General features: G+C 37.0%; 1 protein-coding gene across 2 annotated transcripts in view; it reads right to left on the bottom strand.

Moving 5' to 3' along the window:
- The window catches only part of ptprea (protein tyrosine phosphatase receptor type Ea), an 83,434-nt gene extending 65,055 nt beyond the window's left edge, over positions 1 to 18,379 (bottom strand). Inside the window, exon 1 of one of the 2 annotated variants that reach the window (XM_046853988.1) lies at positions 18,252 to 18,379. The gene's annotated coding sequence lies outside the window, so the exon portion shown is untranslated. Of the gene's footprint in view, positions 1 to 740; positions 757 to 18,251 lie in introns of those variants that run through there. The other variant, XM_046853991.1, reaches the window with a different exon arrangement.
- Between the last annotated feature and the right edge of the window lie 1,953 nt (positions 18,380 to 20,332).

Consider the following 20,332-nt stretch of genomic DNA (forward strand, 5'->3'; position numbering starts at 1 on the left):
CAAAGCATTCATTCTAGCCATGGATTAACCATGAATCATTTCCATTCAAGCCTCAAGCTTCCTTAATCTCGAAGTCAGCTTGGATTGATAAATGCTCATGGAGCTGTGATTAGGAGATTTGAATGAAGTCATCTGTATCTTCATATGGATCAGTGAAGAGTGGGACACCAAATGAGAAACAGTAATTTTTACTTTGTCTGAGTTGCACATACACAAGAAGCTCTTGATCCATACATGGTATATTACAGCCAGAGTTTTTTCTCCAGTCATGGCGAGAACGTTTCCAGGAATCTTTATATTTACATTTTGACATAAACCTGGAGCTCCATAACAAACCACTGAATCATCATCATATTTGAATTGTATAACCTGAATCACCACTGCACCATCCTTGATCAAGGGTCACAATATATGATTGTAGGAATTGCTTCTAGGCCATGTAAAGTGGTTTAATATTACTCGTGTACAACCTATAGTTGGATGAGCTTTGAAGAACATACTAGTGGTGTGATAAAACTCTCCTCTTCTTCCGGCAACAGATTTTCAGAGCAGTTTAAGTTCTGCACTGTCCGTTTACATTTTATAATGTTTAAAGGGTCTAACAATTTGCACTTCTGTTTTCCAGAGTGCTGACTTAAATATAAATGATTTTCTCTATAATTTATTACAATAATTCATAGTTAGAGGAAGTTATAAAGAAAAGGGGTAAAGTGGTGCAGTGTATAAAGTTGACGACTTACATTCAATCCTAAACCCAGGCTTCTTTATATGTTACTGTTAAGTTCTTCACATGGTCTGCATGTTTTCTCTATGTTGTCCATTTACCTTCCACTTCCCACAATCACTCCAGTGGGTATATGGGCTAAAAAGAATTAAAAGAATTGCTTTTAGATATAAATAAGTGAATAAACATGTCCTGTGGATGAAGGTATTGACTTCCTGAATAATGAAACACGCATGATAGAATTCATGACCTTACTTTTATAAGTTTTTATCTAGGTGAAGAGCTGTTTAAAAATTTGGAGCATCAAAGTTTTGATATCCCAACTACTTAAACTCCAGGGTACTGCGATCTGCATTTGCAACTCCCCAATGCTTCGGTTTAAGGTTACGTCAAATTTACATTTTCAAAATTCTGTTGCAATTAGGAAGTAGATTTTTGCACTCGGATCTAACCCAGATATCCAGAAGCATTAATAAAGGTCTTAATAAAGTTCTATCTGCCTACGAAACCATCAGTAAACATCTAATTAATGGTACCATTTCAGCAAGGAAATACGATTTAAAATCCATCAGGACTACATTATGATCATCAGCAAGGTTTATTCTTCTGAATGTGGTCTCTATGATCTAAAAGACAAGTTATTTTTAACAAGATATTTTGTCTTGAATTAATATTTGAAAATAATTTACAATGCATTAATTTCATTTATGTGAACCATAAGGCTAGACAAAGTACATTTTTACACCTACTCATCCAGAAAAACATCTACAGTCTTCTTTCGATTTTGGCAGTATTTCTCATAAGCCGAGGTTTAAAATGAGCTCCATTCGTTCCGTGCGTAAATAAAACATGCATATTGATTGACTGTGGCATATGTATTCCATATGCCTGGATAATGACTGACTAGCAAACAAGTGTAGAACTGTTTTAAATATTACACCAAAGGCTTTGTAAAACAAACAAAAAAAATAAAAAATCACTCAGTAATTAATTCAATGTGGTTAAGTCATTTTCAAGGTCATGAAATAAGGAAATAACAGTAACAGTAATAATTCTCTGTTATGGAAAACACTAAGCCAAGAACCCCACCCCGTTTATTTCTACTTTGCCCCCACTATCATGGAATCTGAGATGAGACTATCTGAGCCCATGCAAATGCAAGTGCTTTAAAAAAAAAATAATAAATGCTCCTTCATCTTGTGGGAATGAAATCTGGCAGTAGGGCGCCAGTGTGTGCTTGTGTTTTCATCTTGCTGTATAGGAGATACGGTACTGAAAATATACACCCCCAAAACCACAACCCACCCCCTTAAACCACAAAGACAGCACACAATTAGAACTCCTTTTCGTGTGGCCTCATTTGCGCTTGGCTAAATCATGCTGAACGCAGTCCCCCATACTGTTTTACACTTGACAGTGAGCGGTGATGACTTTTGGTAGACAAAGACATACAGACCCTGCAGTGACAACAACCCCCTTTAGAGGAAATGTCTACTATAATACACCCCTTTCCGGAGGAGAAGGAAAAAGCGTCTACAAGCTTTTGACACAAGGTTCCTAGTCTGGAAGGTCGAGTGCCTGCTTACCCTACTAGCCTGAAGTGAATTACACAAAAGCTAAAAAGGAGTGAAATGGAACACTGATAACAAGTGACCCTGTGAAGAAGGCTTCATTTGCATGTTTGGGATAAGAGAGGCTTGCTCTGGTTAACTGAGTGAATAACAGACCTCCTTTAAAGGCTCAGATGCTGAGTGTGACAGTGCAGGAGGGAGCTAAGCAAACACAGCAAGCAACTCTTCTCCACTCTTACTCCTCCTCCAGCCTGAAAACGCAGTGGATTTAGTGGATGCTTTGTCTAATCTAGATGTAGAGGCATAATAAAATAACTGTATCTGTTTAGTAATTCAAATCATCATATCTCATCTTTATTTAGATTTAAACCAGAAATGAATGAGATCTAAACCAGAAAGGTTTGTTTCTACTCAGCAAAGGAAGGCAGCATTACTAGTATGGTCATTCAGTGTCTGGCAGTTCCTCAGCCACAACTTCCTTACTCAAGTTCAAATTTCTTTGTATGTATATAGTAGAGGTGTAATGTACACAAAATTCAAGTTTCAGTAAGTACCTCCTTTTTTTATTCACGGTTCAGTTCAATTTAAGTACAGTTAGAAGGGGAAGAAATGCAAAACCTAAAAATTTTACATAAAACACTAAAGAATCCATATCCCTAGCATTGGCGATGAATTAGCATCAAATCGTATTTAGGCGCACGACAAATCGTACTTCTGGTACGAAGTAAGTAGCCACAGTGTCACTGCGCTAACTCTAGTTTGCCAATGTTGTGTATGTTTTCAAGTTTTAATAACAATTGAAAAAAACACGTTTAATGTGCGAGGTCGGAGACTAAACAAACTTGCGGTCCGCCATTTAATACGTTCCTGAGGAAATCGTTACACCCCTAGAATCTACAATATTTTCTGACAGTTTAGTTATCTCTTTTCCCTTAAATAAATGGAGCTAAAGTTACTGTATCTAAGCACTGTATGCACTCAAGTAGCTCCTTTTTTTGTCCCACAAGATTCCTATCTGGTGTCTATAATATAGTAAAAACCTTCCTCACATCTATTCTCCACCACATGCCCTGTGACCTTGTAAACAAGTTTCTGACGGTTTCTAACCTAGAGCCACATTCCTGAACACCAACACAGTCTGTGATGTTTGGTAAAAGGGCTAAATCAATTTAGCTGCTTTGCTCTGGATAATGAAAATCATGAACCGTGAAGGTTCACTGCGGCTTTCCTTCGCCTACTTCAACATATGCTGCACATCACATGTGAGAGGGATTGGGGTGTGTCTACAGTATCTATTGCTCAGGAAGTTAGATTTTATCCTTTCATTTTCCTTCCTGCTTATGCCATCTGAAGAAGTGTTTCACTATAATGTAAATATTTTACATTTTTCATTATAATTAAGACACATGACCTAAATACAAAGCTAACCCATTTTACCATATGAAAAGAAATATGCATAATGCCTTTACAGGTAATATTGTTCACATATTATCTCAGACACTTATTTGCAATACTCTAGTCATCCACAGACTTTTCAACCTTTTTTCACGAAAGGCAATACAAATTTAACTTGAGAAGAGAATGTTTTTTATTCCCATACCCTACTTTCTTTGCCACAGTGGTCTCTGCCTTACTAATTTCTTATCTAGATCTGCATGCCTACTTTTTATAGTGTTGCAAAAATAAAATTGAACTGAGTTAAGAGAATATAAAACTTAGCATATACTACTTATATTTTGAAAATATAACAGAAATCTTCTCAGAGAAACCTGTGAATGTTAGTTATATTTCCAGTCATATAATTCAATTCATTTTTATTTGTATAGCGCTTTTAATAATGAACATTGTCTCAAAGCAGCTTTTATAGTATATTTTATTGAAGTATAGTATAGTGGGTATAGTGTGATGAAATAGCTTTTTCCTAGCCTTTTCCTGACATTTTAACTGTTTTGATATGTAATAATGTGCCATTAGGGAACCCCAGACCATTACTCAGAAGTCACCATTAAGGAGTGACCTTTTCCTGTAAGCCATTCCTAATAATAAAGAATGTAAAGGACAGATGGCTTATAACATCAGGGCTAGAATTACAACCATGCCGTGTTATGCCATGCTATGTTATATTTAATGTTTGCATTTGGTTGGCTGCTAAAGCTTAACCAACAACAGGGCTTCTCGGGTGTCCGTTTATATCAGAAGGTTCAAAATACCTATGTAACTTAACCATTATGTAATTTAAATTTACATGTCAATGGGCTTATCTGCCATTTTATTCTTTAGAGAAACATAAAACTACTAGCTCTGAACAATGCTCACATTTAATCATCAGAAATAGGTTTCCAATTAAATATGCTGTCATTTGCATGCATTTTCCTTCACAAGTTTTTTTTTTTCTTCAGTTAGATGTCTGCTTACTGCCAATTATTTGTCTTTCTGTCTCCAGCACCAGATGTGCACAGCAGATCCAAGATGATATGCTCAACAAACACTGTTTAAAGGTGGGATTTTTAAAGATGGCCACCTGCTCCTTCCCATGGAGAAGAAAAACAGACGGAGGCCTGAACTCAGATCATTACTGTGATTGTGCTATTTCTTTGGTATGTTACACTACTTCTGCTCATCCAGGAAAACAGGGTTAGAAGGAAAGACTCAAAGTTGTGCACTAGTTTTCTCCCAAGCATTGCATTTGTATGATCAATATAAGCAAATAAAAAAAGCTATTCAAAAAACATGCAGATTTTGACAACGGTTTGAGCAAGGTAAATATGAATGAAGTGTTTTCAAGGGTCAGTATCTCTCCTGCACTGCAACATGAAAAACTGAAAAGTCCCTCCTCACAGGCTTCTGTTCAAATCACAATCATAGCCACAGATGTATAAGCATCTTAAAAAGAAAATGGATAATTTTGTATGCTTATTTCCACACATTCCATGACCATTTTTGCCATTTCTACGCCTGAAAGCAATGTGATGCTATCGCTCTATGTGCTGTTGAATCTTTGTTAAAGCAAGGGAAAGCAATTCTCCCTGCAGGATTTATTTCTCCCCCTCATTTTACACACCTGTATCTGATCGAACTTCCTCAGAATCTTAATATGCTGAAGCACTTAACACTGCATCATATGATGCAATAACATTAATAATAAAAGCCAGATGTGTTGTAGAATAGACAGATTGATTTATTTAAGCATGGAGATAAATGTAGAAAAAATGAAAGTATTCCCACCTTGCATTCAGGCCTTGTGCCTGATCCACCAAGACCCTGACCATGATAAAGTGAGAGACTGAGTAAATCAGTGTCATGTATTGGCTAATACTAGCATACTTTACTAGTATTAGCCAGTACATGGGAGAAGATGCCATATAAGGTGCTAATCTGAACTCACCTGATCCCATGATAAGTCAAATTTGCCATATCTTTCCCAATTTATATACTGTAGTTGTAATAAATGTATGAACCAACTTTTCCCATGTACTTGCTAATAACCATGAAAATTGAGCAAAAAAAATGGGATATGTATGCCTGAGATCTTCAAGCCTAAAACATGACTATTACGTCTCATATACACTAATCAGGGATAACATTATGACCACCTGCCTAATATTGTTTTGGTCCTTCTTTTGATGCCAAAACAGTTCTGTCTTGTCGAGAAAGAACAGCATTAAGTTTTTCAGCAATTTAAACTACAGCAGCTCATCTGTTGGATTAAACCACACGATCCAGTCTTTGCTCCCTACATGCAACAATGAGCCTTGGCCAACTATGACCCTGTTGCCAGTTCACCACTGTTCCTTCCTTGGAGCACTTTTAATAGACACTGACCACTGCAGCCTGGGAACATCCCACAAGAGCTGCAGTTTTGGAGATGCCCTGACCCAGTCGTCTAGACATCACAATTTGGCCCTTGTCAAACTCACTCAAATCCTTACAATTGTCCATTTTTCTTGCTTCTCCTTCCACTTGCACTAATTTTTGGTTACAACTTACAACTCACCCCTCACAAATTCACTTTTCACTGCAGCCAGACTATCATTGTTCTTAACTTTTGAATATGAGTTTAATGCTCTTTTATATATAATAATAAATTTATTGATGCTTTACTATACAATCTTCTGTCTCCATACAAGCTACAGTGAAGATGAAATGACATGAAATATTTATAGTAGGAGAGATCCGCCGATAAACACCAATATCTGATTCAGTCTGTCACACACTAAAATAAGCACATTAAGTCATAACATACCACAGTATCAAATTATACTTTCTCGTTTTTTAACAAGATTACAGTAAATGTCATATAAGACAAAAAACAGCAATGCAACTATATACCAGGTATTAATATCAAAGCCAAGTCAAGTCTGAAATGCTGGATCAGTGTCAGGATAACAAATGATCCAATCCACTTATATTTTTTAACTGACACAAAACATATCATATATGTGATAGAGAAAACAGTAACGCCCAGTGTAAACTTGCCAACAAAGAATGACACTGAAATAGAAAGGTGAGATCTGTGTATTCTGAGCAAATCTGACTTTGTTCCATTTTGATAACACTGCTGTCTAACACTGTTGGCGACAAATGTGCACGACAGGGGTATCCTATTTGCCATATTAAACATTAATTAAGCAAGTATGTCATTTAAAAATAATGTGAAATTCAGCATTTTAACATCTTTTGATTGGATGGTCGGACAACGCACTAGCCATCGCAAACCACATCTTTAGCAAACCGCACAAGGTCACTTTTCAAGAAAAGTTGGACATCTTGAGGAAAGGTCAGCCAAAATAGTTCAAAAGCAGTTCAAAAGAATAACCATTTATACTTTTAATTAAATGTAATTAATTAATTTCTGTATAATTTGCATAAAAAACACAAAATTTGGCCTTATTTCAAATCTCTATGAAAACCGTAATGCACAAAAACACACAGGGTCGTTTTAGGAGGTTAATATTGATGCTTTTCCTAGAGATGATGTATGATGTATGTGGCTGCAGTGAAAGGAAACGTGTTGAATTGTGTTAATTGAGGTTCTTGCTTTAGTAAAGTCATTCAATCTCACTGCATGAAATACCTGTCTGTGATGCAGTGCTCTCTTATACTGTATTTCTCTATAATAATGATGGTTTATATAGCTGTGGTGTCATAATTATGGTATTAATATGTGGATTGATTCGGGAAGGAAACCACTGCAGGCTTAGCTATAAAATGCACGGCCTGTCACTGGTGAAATTATACTATAGAATAGCCAACAACCATTTTAGGATTCCATAATGCACCAAATTGTTAACTTGGTTGCATCCCAAAAATGCAACCAAGAAAAAATATAATACACTTAGAATTTTGTAGAAAATACTAGAAAATGTAGTAGGGTGCCATTTCCAACATGGGACAGCACCAGGTTGGGAAACACTGTGTTAAAGAACTGACTACAATGCATTATTATGATATAAACCTTTTTAAATGGTTGCTCATTTTTCTATGCACCTGCACAGTAGATTAATGGTGAAATATTACAGCCCATACTGACGAAATATTTTTCTTTAAAAATAGCAAAAACTCCATCCTTATCATCTCTCAGTATTCACTAATCAGCCTATGAAGTAAAGAAATAATGAGCAGCAATGCAGTGCAACATATTTACAGAGTTCATCTTTCTTTTTCAGTGTTTCAGCACCCGCGCGTGTGTGTGTGTGTGTGTGGTTAAGTGTGGCCTAAGCTGCACCAGCATGAACATAAATCTGCTATGAAATGAAGATATGAGTGGGAGCATACATGGAAGGACAATCCCATCACTTCACATTCACAAGGGATAAACAGCACATGAGTGATGTTCCTCTCCCTTTCCATCCTTTTCTCTTTCTCTCTCTCTCTCTTTCTCTCTCTTTCTCACATCCTTTCTCTCTCTCTCTCTCTCTCTCTCTCTCTCTCTCTCTCTCTCTGTGTCCTGTCTACTGTAGCATACTATTAATAGTGGAAGTGATTGCATCGGCATCTCAGCAAGAGAGATTCACAACTCATCTGTCAAATCAGCAAAAATCCCGGCAATACACTGGTGACTAAAGCATATATATTAAGCATGAGAAAGATGGGATGGCCAGGCTCCGTGTAATATGGCAAACAAGGAATGCTGAACCAGCACTACGGATATCTATAGATTTGGTAACAGAGAACATGTACATATTTCTGGTGCAGTTAAAAAAAAAATGACCAGCATTAAAAGCTACACATTGTTAGAGAGGACAAACCTATTTAAAAAAATATTGAAAGTGTTGAAAATTAGATACATTGTCCAAAAAAGGGATTGTTCATTAAACGACATGAAAAAACTGACTCATTTGCACCAAAAAAAGCTATAAGCTTATATCTCTTCTTTCTTGCCTGCTTTGTCCTCTCTTTCTGAACATTTTATACACAGGATACTTATGTATAGTTATAAAACCTATGTATAACATATTTATATATTACATAGACGGAGAACAAACAGACAGCAAAGTGAACCATGATATATTGCAAAATAATCAATACTGTAATTGGAGTAGAAGTGAAGAAATTAATATTGAATGACAAGCGAAATGCAAGTAAAAATAAAACACTGAGAAAAAAACGTGTTAACATAATGCAGAGGCTGTTAAGGCCCGATGAATGGAGCGTACAGAAGTGGAAATTAGTCATAAGAACCCGTAAATCAGCAGTGGCAGTTCCCTTGATGTTTCATATGGCTGAAAATTGTGTTAGAGGGTTGCAAGGGGACAGCTGGAGGCCTTCAGAATAGTGGAGAATTATGAGCGCTGTAATGTTTCCTGACACCGCAGAATCACAAAAGATAATGTAATGCAAGAAAAAAACAAGACTGTAGATTGGTCAAATTCATTCATTTACAACAGTGTGAAAAAAAAGAGATTTTACTGTATTTGAGAGTCACATAGATCAATAATACCTTAAAAGGGCCTCTATTTATAGCAATAATTCACTTTTATTATCATAAAAGCAGGATGTGTAAAATCTCATGTCATAGTTCTCACTTTAATGCATCTCATCAGATGGAAAAACAATCTAGGAAAGAAGGATAGAAAAAATACTGCACACAATAAAAAATTAAATAAAATAAAATATACAGCATTGTACCTGTACAGCATTGTGTCTCTACCAGTCAGAACATAGCTTTACATAATTTTAGCCAAGACATCATATATAGAAACAATAAAAAGATTATAGATTATAGAACACATAAAAAATATAATTCATTCTTTATTATAATCATTGAAAAAGTGAAAAGATGTATGTATGAAAAGTTTTTGGTTTATGTAAGGAGTGTCCAGTGTCCATCCTTTGTATTGGTCAGTAGGTTTTTCCACCATGGGAAAGTCTTCATTACAGAAGGCTTTCTGCTTTTTAGTTTCTTGATAAAGAGACGCTGTGTTTTGTCGTATTAACTTGAAGACAAAAAGCAAGCTAATGAGGGATAAACTGCTTTTAGTGATCGTAATATAAGTTATGGTCATATTTGACAGGAGATGCAGAAGTGGTTCTTTCTTGATACATTGCTGTCGTATAAGTGGAATAAAATACAATGGGTGCGCTGTTACAAACGGAAGCGCATTGCATTCACAAACAGAAAAAAAATCACAGAAAGGATCTCATAATTATGACTTATTATCTCAAAACTATTACAAGAAAACAACCTGTTTTATTTTATTTTATTTTATTTATTTTATTTTATTTATTTTATTTGGGGGGTGTTCAGTTATTAGCACATTATACCAATGTTTTTTCTCCTATTATATCATATAATATTGTCACTTTTTTTTTTTTTAAAGAATGGCAAATCTTAATTTTATCCCAAATATTCTAACACATAAATGTCTAAAGGTTCTCACTTAGGTTCATTTTTTTGTTTTATATGCTTCCAAGTAATACAGGATGCAATGTTTTCTTCCTGACTTAACTATAGCTAATGTCTGACCCAATAAATTAACAGAATTTGAGGTTTGTTGTTTGTCTAAACAAATCCTCATGTATATGAGCTGTCATACAAACACACATTACAATCGAAATATTATTGACCCAATAAAGTCATTCACATGTAGCATACTGTGTTGATTCACTTCTGATGATTTTTACTTGAGCATCACGGTTGAGTCTGCTCTTTGAAATCTGACAATCTTCTATGGGTTTCTTTATCCAGAAGTGACATAAAGATGCTTGAGTGTCTTGTTTAAAGTCAAAGGAAATTCCTCTTTTTTTGTGGTGAATGTGTGGTAATGTCACACCCCAGCTCAGCTCTAAGCCCCAGTCATTCTGCACAAAAAAGTGCCATTTTATTATTTATTTTTAGAAATCCATAACTAGCTGTATTTCACCTTAACATTATAAAATGTTTAAATAATTATAAATAACTAAGCATTGTACTACTTTTCTTCTCTTTATATCCAGGACTGGAAATCACTTATATTATAGATAATTTACAGAAATCAGTGCTTAGATCTATAAGACAAACTGCGATAAATGAATAAAGATGTGACGCAGGGTGAAAAAGGAAGGAAGAGAACCATGAAACAGGGTGGATGTGTTTCATATTTATAGATCTATGAGACTAGGGTGGTGTTTGCAGAAAGCACATATAAACACCACCCTCGGCCCGCCAGCAACATGGCTGAGTTGAAAGAAACAAATACCTACTTTACAATACCTAACTATTTAGGTTTCACGCAAAAAAAAAAAAAATATATATATATATATATATATATATATATATATATATATATATATATATATATATATATATACATCCCTCACACATATACACAGAGGAGTTCTCAGACCTTTTACAGCCACTGAGGGTCTTTTTCCTGGCATAGCTCATCCATTTAGACTTCACTGAATAATGCAAAGCCCACCAACACACAAACAAACACACACACACACACACACACACACACACACACACACACACACACACATGCACATTTACACATACACAAGCACATCCCCACACCCTGACCACAGTCTCAACAGTGCACTGAGATCATCGTGCTATCCCATTTCAAAGGTGCAGTCGCCTGAAGCGTTCTCTCCTGTAAGCGCTGCACTGTAGCAGCTAAGTGGAGCTCTTTGTCTGTTCAAGAATGCTCTTCATGGCCTGCTTCTTCAAAAGTATTGCAGTGGTAAGGTCACAAGATCTGTTCAAAGTGACACCAGCATCTCTAAAGTCTCTACTATAGCTCTCATTCACCATTTTCTTTTTAGGGGTGGAGGCTCGTTAGCACAGATGTCTCTTACATGTCGTCGGATTATGCAGAATTTCCAGCTCGCTTACAGTACATCCCACTACCCACCAACACAAAAATACAGCAAACAAAGATGACTAACAACATATCCGTTTTCAGATAATCGCCAGATGTTGCAAACCTAAACCTCACGAAACCCCTAGAGGTGTTTGAAAGCATTTTTGTTTCAAGTCAGCTATTTTTAAGCTCCATGAGAGGAAGAGACGTTGAAGTCTATAACAAAAATATGTATTAAAACAATGTGTGAGGAGATGAATTCTCTCCATATTGTTACTGGGCAGCCACTCAGTATGACATCATCGACCCTTCCCTGTCACCACTGATTCAAACCATATCTCCTTGCATTTCAATTCTGAGTGTGTGTGTATGTAAAATATACACAAGAAAAGCATTGCCATAGAAATGCAACTAAATTCACTTCTGTATGAACACTTTTTTAATCAGGAAAAATACCTCCTGTAGAGAAGCGTTGTCTAAACCATTAAACATGGAACAGTTATCAAAGCATCAAAGTATTTCAGCAAACTTACAAAAACGCTGTAGCAGAGAAAAAACATCTGGAAAAAAAAGTACCTGTAATTTGGCAATTTCATTGATCACGGCCATATTGTAACAAAGCTGATGTTATATATATATATATATATATATAAAAAGGAAACTGGCCATGATTTAGTAAGTATGGGGAATCCAGCAGGTTATCTATAATGGTGTATGTACATTTTTTAGATTAAAGGCAGCTCATCAGACCAGAAAGGGAAAAGTTTCACTCAACTTTATCTATTTTAAGTACTTTATTATCCCAGGGAAAAATAGCAATTTTCACAGATCTTAAATCATAAGGAAACTGGGGTCAGAGCACAGAATCAGCCGGAGTATGCCACGCCTAGAGCAGACAGGGTTGGGTGCCTTGCTCTGGGGGCCAACAGCAGCATCGTGGCACTATTGGTTCTTGACCTCTGACCTTATGATCAGTAACAACTGTACCGACACTGACCACTATTTACACTTGAGCTTCACTTTTACATTAGGAGCATATCAGATGTTTGACTCAGACTCATTACGAAGTCGAATCCCAGCACCACCAAGCTGTCACAACGGGGTGCCTGAGCGAGGCCCTTAACCTTCAACTGCTCAGTTGTACGAATTCCAAAGTTGACTTGAATTGAACAATGACTTCAAAATCATTCATGAAAACAGAATGCATGAAGATGACAGAGAAGTGTACGTTTATGCATCCTGTTTCAAAATAGATGTTTCACCTAAGCAAACTGATTATGTTACAGTGTTTACCTGCATTACCTATGTCATCATTGTCATGTACTCGAAAGAAGGAGAAGAAATTTGATACCACAGAACATGTATTTTTTTTATGAATAATTCTGATCTAAATAAAAATCAGGATAAACTAAGAAAAGTCAAAATGTCTACACTTCCTACATATTTCCTCTTTTTCCACTATTTCCACATAGCATGTGGATCCCATACGGCAAATGTTCTACTGCTTACGAATCACACACTAACGTTAGGCCTTTCTAAACCCTTCCCACTAATGGCCTTCAGTCATGATGACAGAAAGGAAGCAAACTTCCTAACAGCACAGCTGTGTATCACAGGTAAACAACTTTAGAGGGGTGGCTGGAGCAGACTATAATACTAACGTTTGGAGTGGTAACACTCTTGGTTTACAAAGACAGGTTATGTGTTTAAACACACAAAGCGGGTCAAGTGACTCAGTAGAAAAGGCATTATTTGAACATTTATTAATGTTGTCAAGTGTGTCAATAATAGGGTATACAAACCTCTGTCAGCTCTGGCTTTTCAGGACTGGAGCCTAACACTTCTAATTCCGATAAACAACCTCAGTTTATCAATCGACTAGAACTATGTATAACCTCAAACAACACTTTTACACAGTATCTACACAGTGCCTGTTTTTAAAGTGTTCCTGTGAAACTGTATGCTATCTGGAAGCAAGTCAAGGTGGAGGTTTTGAGGCAGAGTTCAAGTCTCCCACTTGTGTGTTCTGGGTGACGGAGGAGGCTGTTACTCAGCTGTGCAAACACAATCGCTATTATGCCAAGCACATGGCTTTTCTACACAAGACCACGCCTCTTCTGCCTACAGAACACCACTAACAGCACGACTTAAAAACCAATCAAGTCTAATCATAAACATGAGCATGCAAATGTTTTTCTTTCCTTCATTCTGTTCGAACAAATTCACATCGGAGAAAATAAAAAACATCAATAATTATAGCAAGTATGGTGGGAAGAGCAGTGTGTGATAATAACCAAGAGCAAATAACATTAATAATAAAAGCACATCCAGGACTCTTGTACTAAAATGTAGCCAATTATCCTACATGCCTAAACTATTACAAGAGGCTTGAATGAACCATCTTTGAGGTTGTTACCTTATTTTATATTTTTTTACAGTTTATAAATTTTTTCTGCTCTATTTTTTTATATTAAGTCTAAAAGCTTTCATTTCCTAAAATTAAACATATGTTATTTCCTGTCATGCTCTGTTCTATTCATTCTGCCTAAATCGTTAATTTCTGCTCTTCCTTGATTTGAAGCATGCTGCCCCTCAAAGCTGCACCGACTGGTGATTTTTGGGGGAAACTATATATAAAAAAAGCTTTAATTAAATCTGATTTCAGTTGAATTCATCATAGATCTAAAAAAATAAAAATTTGAATAGACCTCTATACAGTACAGACCAAAAGTTTGGACACCCCTTCTCATTCAAAGAGTTTTCTTTATTTTCATGACTATGAAAATTGTAGAGTCACACTGAAGGCATCAAGGGCTATTTGACCAAGAAGGAGAGTGATGGGGTGCTGCGCCAGATGACCTGGCCTCCACAGTCATCGGACCTGAACCCAATCAAGATGGTTTAGAGGTGAGCTGGACCGCAGAGTGAAGGCAAAAGGGCCAACAAGTGCCAAGCATCTCTCGGGGAACTCCTTCAAGACTGTTGGAAGACCATTTCAGGTGACTACCTCTTGAAGCTCATTAAGAGAATGCCAAGAGTGTGCAAAGCAGTAATCAAAGCAAAAGGTGGCTACTTTGAAGAACCTAGAATATGACATTTTTCAGTTGTTTCACACTTTTTTGTTATGTATATAATTCCACGTGTTAATTCATAGTTTTGATGCCTTCAGTGTGAATCTACAATTTTCATAGTCATGAAAATAAAGAAAACACTTTGAATGAGAAGGTGTGTCCAAACTTTTGGTCTGTACTGTATATATATGCTTTATTAAACAAAATAATGATGTTTTTTTAAAAGGAGGACAGTCCATTTCAGGGCACCACACAATCTAATTTACACCTAACAATTTTTATCTGAGGTAGTCTTACAAATGCCTTATTAGACAGTGAAAGCAAAGTGAGAACCTAGACCAACTCATACAAAAAAAGAGAGACGATGTGAAAATACATTTAGATAGTAACCCATGCTCAGGATTGAACCAGGAACACTGAAACTGTGCAGCTTCTCTCAGACACAATATCTTAAATATTTCAATATTGCTAAATTTTATACTTCTCCAGTTAATATACTTTTTTTAGATCACAGGTATTCAAGCATTACTTCATTTGTTCATAGCCAATTTCTTTAGCATGGTGCCAGTGAGTGACATTTATGTCAAGTGGTTGGTTAGGCTTTTGTAACATGAAGTCTTATAGGCCTTTCCTCTCTGTGGGATTTAGTGGGAAAAATAAAGTGCATAGATTTATAAATTAATGGTATTGAGTATAAAAATACAGCCGTCTGCCTTCAAGTTCCGTATGTATCTTTCAGCACAATTTGTGAACTAAAGTGCAAGTGGCGATGGTAAATGGAATGGGGGTGGGGTATTGTCAGTCTTGTCTTCTTGATCAGGGACAGGAAATAAACAGTTTTTTTTTTTATATTTTTGGTATGAAACCTAAACCTACTAGCATAACTCATCATCTTTAGGTACACTATTACACGTTTACACACTTTAAACATTACTATCTGTAAATGGACTTTCGATATGTACTGGGACACACAATATATCACAATATAACATAAACAGACCATTCACTTATATTAAAAACAGCTGTAGAAGTGCACATTCATGCAGATATACTGTAGGTCAAGAGCTTGAGTAATAGGTCACCTCAAACATCAGAATGGGGAAATGTGATCTCTATGATTGTGAACATGAAATCATTGTTGTGCAAGATGAGCTGGTTTTAGTATATCAGAAAGAGTTTCTTGTGATACATAAATTCAAAGCTTTCTATTTGTTTGGACATTTTGTGTATTGTGTATTGTGGTTTATTTTTATATCACCCATCCCAGTCACTCATGCCTCAATACCTAAATCCTACAGGAATGTGGTTACATTTTCCTTGTGCAAATGGGTGATCTGAATCCTAGATAAGTCCTCCGACACATTATATAACCCTGTTATTCCAGGCTTTCAAAGAAATATCAATAACATCCCAATAAATTCAAGGAGAAACTCAGACATCGAGGCACCAAGAGAACATAATCAGAGTTTCATATGAACACATACTGATTTATATGCCAGAATATTGATCAGCCCCTTATAGGAGATGAGCAGCTTCATATCATTCTTTCCCACTCCAAGACATTTGCTTGCTCTCAAAACAGGGCTGCTTAAATAAATTAGGCATTTAGTAGAAACCACTTCATCATAACCACATTGAAGTAAACATCAGCATCCTCTTCATGATTTCAGCTGTATCTTTTTATTTCTCCTTTGTCCCAGGTCAGAGAAAATAAGTTTAATCGAACTCTGTGCAAATCAGTTTCATAGCCTAAACTGCCTTTAAACCAGCTAAATTACTCATTTCTACACCCACACGCAACCAGACACACACGAGCTTCAAACGGAATGTTAAATGCATAAACACCTAAGAGACGACGAAGAAAAGTCAGCATGGGACTAGAGTCGCGTGCCTCGCCCAGATTCGGGACGAACACTTTTACTATCTGAACAAGCAATTCCAGGAACTTCTCTCCACACGCTTGGTTATGTGCTCAGATTACTGTTCAGCACTATATTCATAATGGCCTAGACTGGTCTGCCCACTTGGCCACCCCTACAGGAAACATCACTGGTTATAGTAAACAACCCAAAGGAGATAAACAGGATTTTGACACATGGGAAAGCCATGCCAGAAGGAGGGAGTAGCAAACTTTTTACTTGTTAATGAAACTAATCTGAGGAATAAAAGGATGTACATTGAATATATTGTAATTAACCTCAATGTTTAATCCCAATCCTAGTGTAATCCTCAGAAAGAAGTCTTAATTCGTGCTGCATGAGAGAAAACACTTAGTGTGACACTAAACCTTGTGCGACGTCTATAAACTGCTTATTCATTCATTAAGGGGCTTACTTTGCCCTGAATGTCCCAGAGAGATGCACAATGAGAATATTATTAGGCTATTAGTGGTAGAAGTAGTGATAGTACGAGTAGTATTCATAAATACACAATTCAGTTCAAATATTTCTGGATTATCGGTAGAAGAATGCTGAGGATGGAGCCGTCAGGAAGAAGGAAAAGAGGAAGGCCAAGGAGGAGGTTTATGTATGTGGTGAGGGAAGACATGCAGGAAGGGAGTTTGAAAGAGGCAGATGTAGAGGACAGGGGGATATGGTGGAGACGGATGATCTGCTGTGGCGAACCCTATTGGGAGCAGCCGAAGAAGAAGAAGTTCACATAGTTTTGGATCATGGGTGTTTTAAATCTGACAGATACCAGATACAACAAGACTTCATTAGCCTCCTCAAGCAACAACACAAAAACACAATACACCAAAGTGCAGCGGTAATGTAAGGCCCTTAAAACACAGCCAGGTGAGCTGTTTTGTGTGTGTGTTTTAAAACGGGTGGACATCACAACACACCGTTATCAGTTATTCTATTTATTATTGAGCTCTATTTGCCAATCTGGTCACTTGAATTCAACTTCGGATATAAGTTCGGATATAAAAAAAAAGCTTCCTGGATTCAGTAAAGGGCTGAAATCTTATTTTAAATACATTTTATTTATGTAAAGAGCTGGACAAATATTTCGAGAGGAGGACATCTATGTAGGTTACATATGGTGCCTGTAAATTTAGATCCTTGCTAAGTGAATTAATTAATTATCTGGATATATTATTAAGTGCAAATTGACTTTCTTTACTGTATATGTATATTTTAAATGATTGTTAGTATGTAGTAGGTTCAGTTTATATGGCATATTTACAAGAAACAAAAGAGGATACATAATACAGGAGAGTGCTTTATAATTGTTAGGAGTTCTGAAGCTTGTTCTACTAACCTACATTCCCACTTGAAACTGTCCTGAAAGCAGGACTGGGTGATTGCATAAGGAACGGATGTACAGTAAACAAACCAAGACGATCAATATGACTGTAGATAGAAATTCCTTATTACTGCTACATTATAACTGCGTCCCAAACCTTATAATCCCAGATATAAAGGCTATGAATATCAGTGTGATGGGCTGCGAACAAATCCGCATACTCTCCCATAGTACCCAGTACAGTAATGTGTGGGTTTGGGACGCAACCCTTATTCCGTATACTGTAGACTGTAGACGCACCTTCCGTTTTATTGTAAAGAGAGAAATAAAAACATCTTCACAAGCTTACCGTGGAGATGCGCGCCTCCGGGTCCTGAGAGCACGCGCTCCGGGGTCTGAGATACCGACTTGCTGTGGACGGAAAGGAGGAGAATCTCCAGCTCGTGCGCGGATTGACTGCTCCGGTATCGGCGCGGTTCAGGGTTTCAAGCGGCTTTTCTGGAGCAGGCGCGCCCCCGGGACCAGGCGCCCCCTGGCGGAAATGCTGACGCACAGTCCAAGCACGTACCGTCCTAATGGGATCAGAAGTGGAGTCTGTTACTGTGGATCAGGGGTCACCAACCTTTTTGAAAATGAGAGCTGTACCGATTAATGTGAAGGGCTACCAGTTTGATAAACACTTCTGAAATAACAAATTTTGTTTAATTTACCTTTAATTGCATGTTATTATTAATAATTAATGATATTCATCTATATCTAGTCCTTTATATTTTAATATATATTACTTTTTTTATTCACACCAATGCAAGTGTGATTTTGTCAAGGAACCATCAGTCACGCCTCCCCCCAAGGCTCTAACTCTCACTCAGCCTCGCCCTGCTCTAATCACCTATTCCCCATTACCTTTCCCCTTTATAAGGTCCCGATTCCGCCTCACTCACGGTTGGAGCTACTCGTTGCCATAAGAGAGCTACCAGACTTCCTACCACTAGTAATTCAATTCAATTCAATTCATTTTTGTTTGTATAGCGCTTTTGACAATAAACATTGTTTCAAAGCATCATTACACAGATAATGTGGTGATTTAAAGTGAATATGTTTTTTATAAGTAAGTTTGTCCCTGATGAGCAAGCCGGTGGCGACTGTGGCAAGGAAAAACTCCCCGAGATGGCATAAGGAAGAAACCTTGAAAGGAACCAGACTCATTAGGGAACCCATCTTCATCTGGGTTGCACCGAATGTCCATTTATAGCAGATATAAAGTCGGACTAGTAGTCCCAGTACTTCCATGCTCCTGGCTCCACTTCGGAGGAAGCGCTCAAGATAGGTTTGACTTTAACAGTTCACATTGGCGATCATCCCTGGACTACCCGCATTACGGATCCTACCCGCATTACGGTTTATACCCGCTCTCAGGCCCTCCTCAAGCCTCCGCCTTGTATATGTTTAGACTTAATAAAGACAAGGTGTTTAATCATACTCCGGTTTTTGACTCTTGGTCTATCCGTGACAGTTTTAAAAAGAATAGCACTGCCGAGGTGCCACTTTTGGCCCCTTAAACCGTTCCCTTAGTCTTTGCTGCTCAGTGACTGACTCTGAGATCTGACCTCAGATTCCTAACAAACTGAGATGAAGAATGTTACTTTACTGTAATGTGGATCCTGGGCGTTACCTTTCTTTCTAAAAGTAGTTATATTAGGCAATAAAATAAAGAATGAACTACAAAATTAGTTTTTTAAAGAATGTATGTTACTACTAATATACTGTCATTCTAGCTATGTGTGCATGAATGAAATAACTAGGGAGGATAGGGAGGTGAAGGAAGAATAGAAGGTGGATGATGATGATGACCATTATTTTTTTATTGCAGTCAGGTTTGCAGTGGATCTGGACTTTAGTCTAAAGATGAAGAAGAAGAAGAAGAAGAAGTGCATCATCATAATCATCATCATTATAAAAAATATGGTAATGTTACAGCTCTGACTACACCAAACACACAATACACCAGATGAAAATGATTTTGCTAATTTTATTGTGTTAATGATTCTCAGATTCACAGAGCTTCTCTGACAAATTTCTAATAATATGTGCTGCCCTTATTTTACCCCTTATGTTTCCTCTGTACAGCTTTCATATCCTCAGTTGTAACATCTGTCATTCTGTTTTAATAACTCTGCTGGATCTCTTGGCCAAACTTTGAGCATTTTATTCTTCTTCAGATTTATGTAATAATTCTGTCAAATGTCACACTAGAAATTGAGTCTGGGGAATGGGAGGGTCATGTCAAAACCTTGCCGTGTTTTTTTCTGATTTCTCCCAAGCTATCATTTTGTTCGATGAAATGTGAATGTACACACTTACAAGACACAACAGGCCATTTTTCTGTGCGTTATTGTTTCACTCAGAAGTGTAAAAAAGTGACACCCGCTG

This window comes from Silurus meridionalis, chromosome 7, assembly GCF_014805685.1.
Source record: "Silurus meridionalis isolate SWU-2019-XX chromosome 7, ASM1480568v1, whole genome shotgun sequence".
Classification (NCBI taxonomy): domain Eukaryota; kingdom Metazoa; phylum Chordata; class Actinopteri; order Siluriformes; family Siluridae; genus Silurus; species Silurus meridionalis.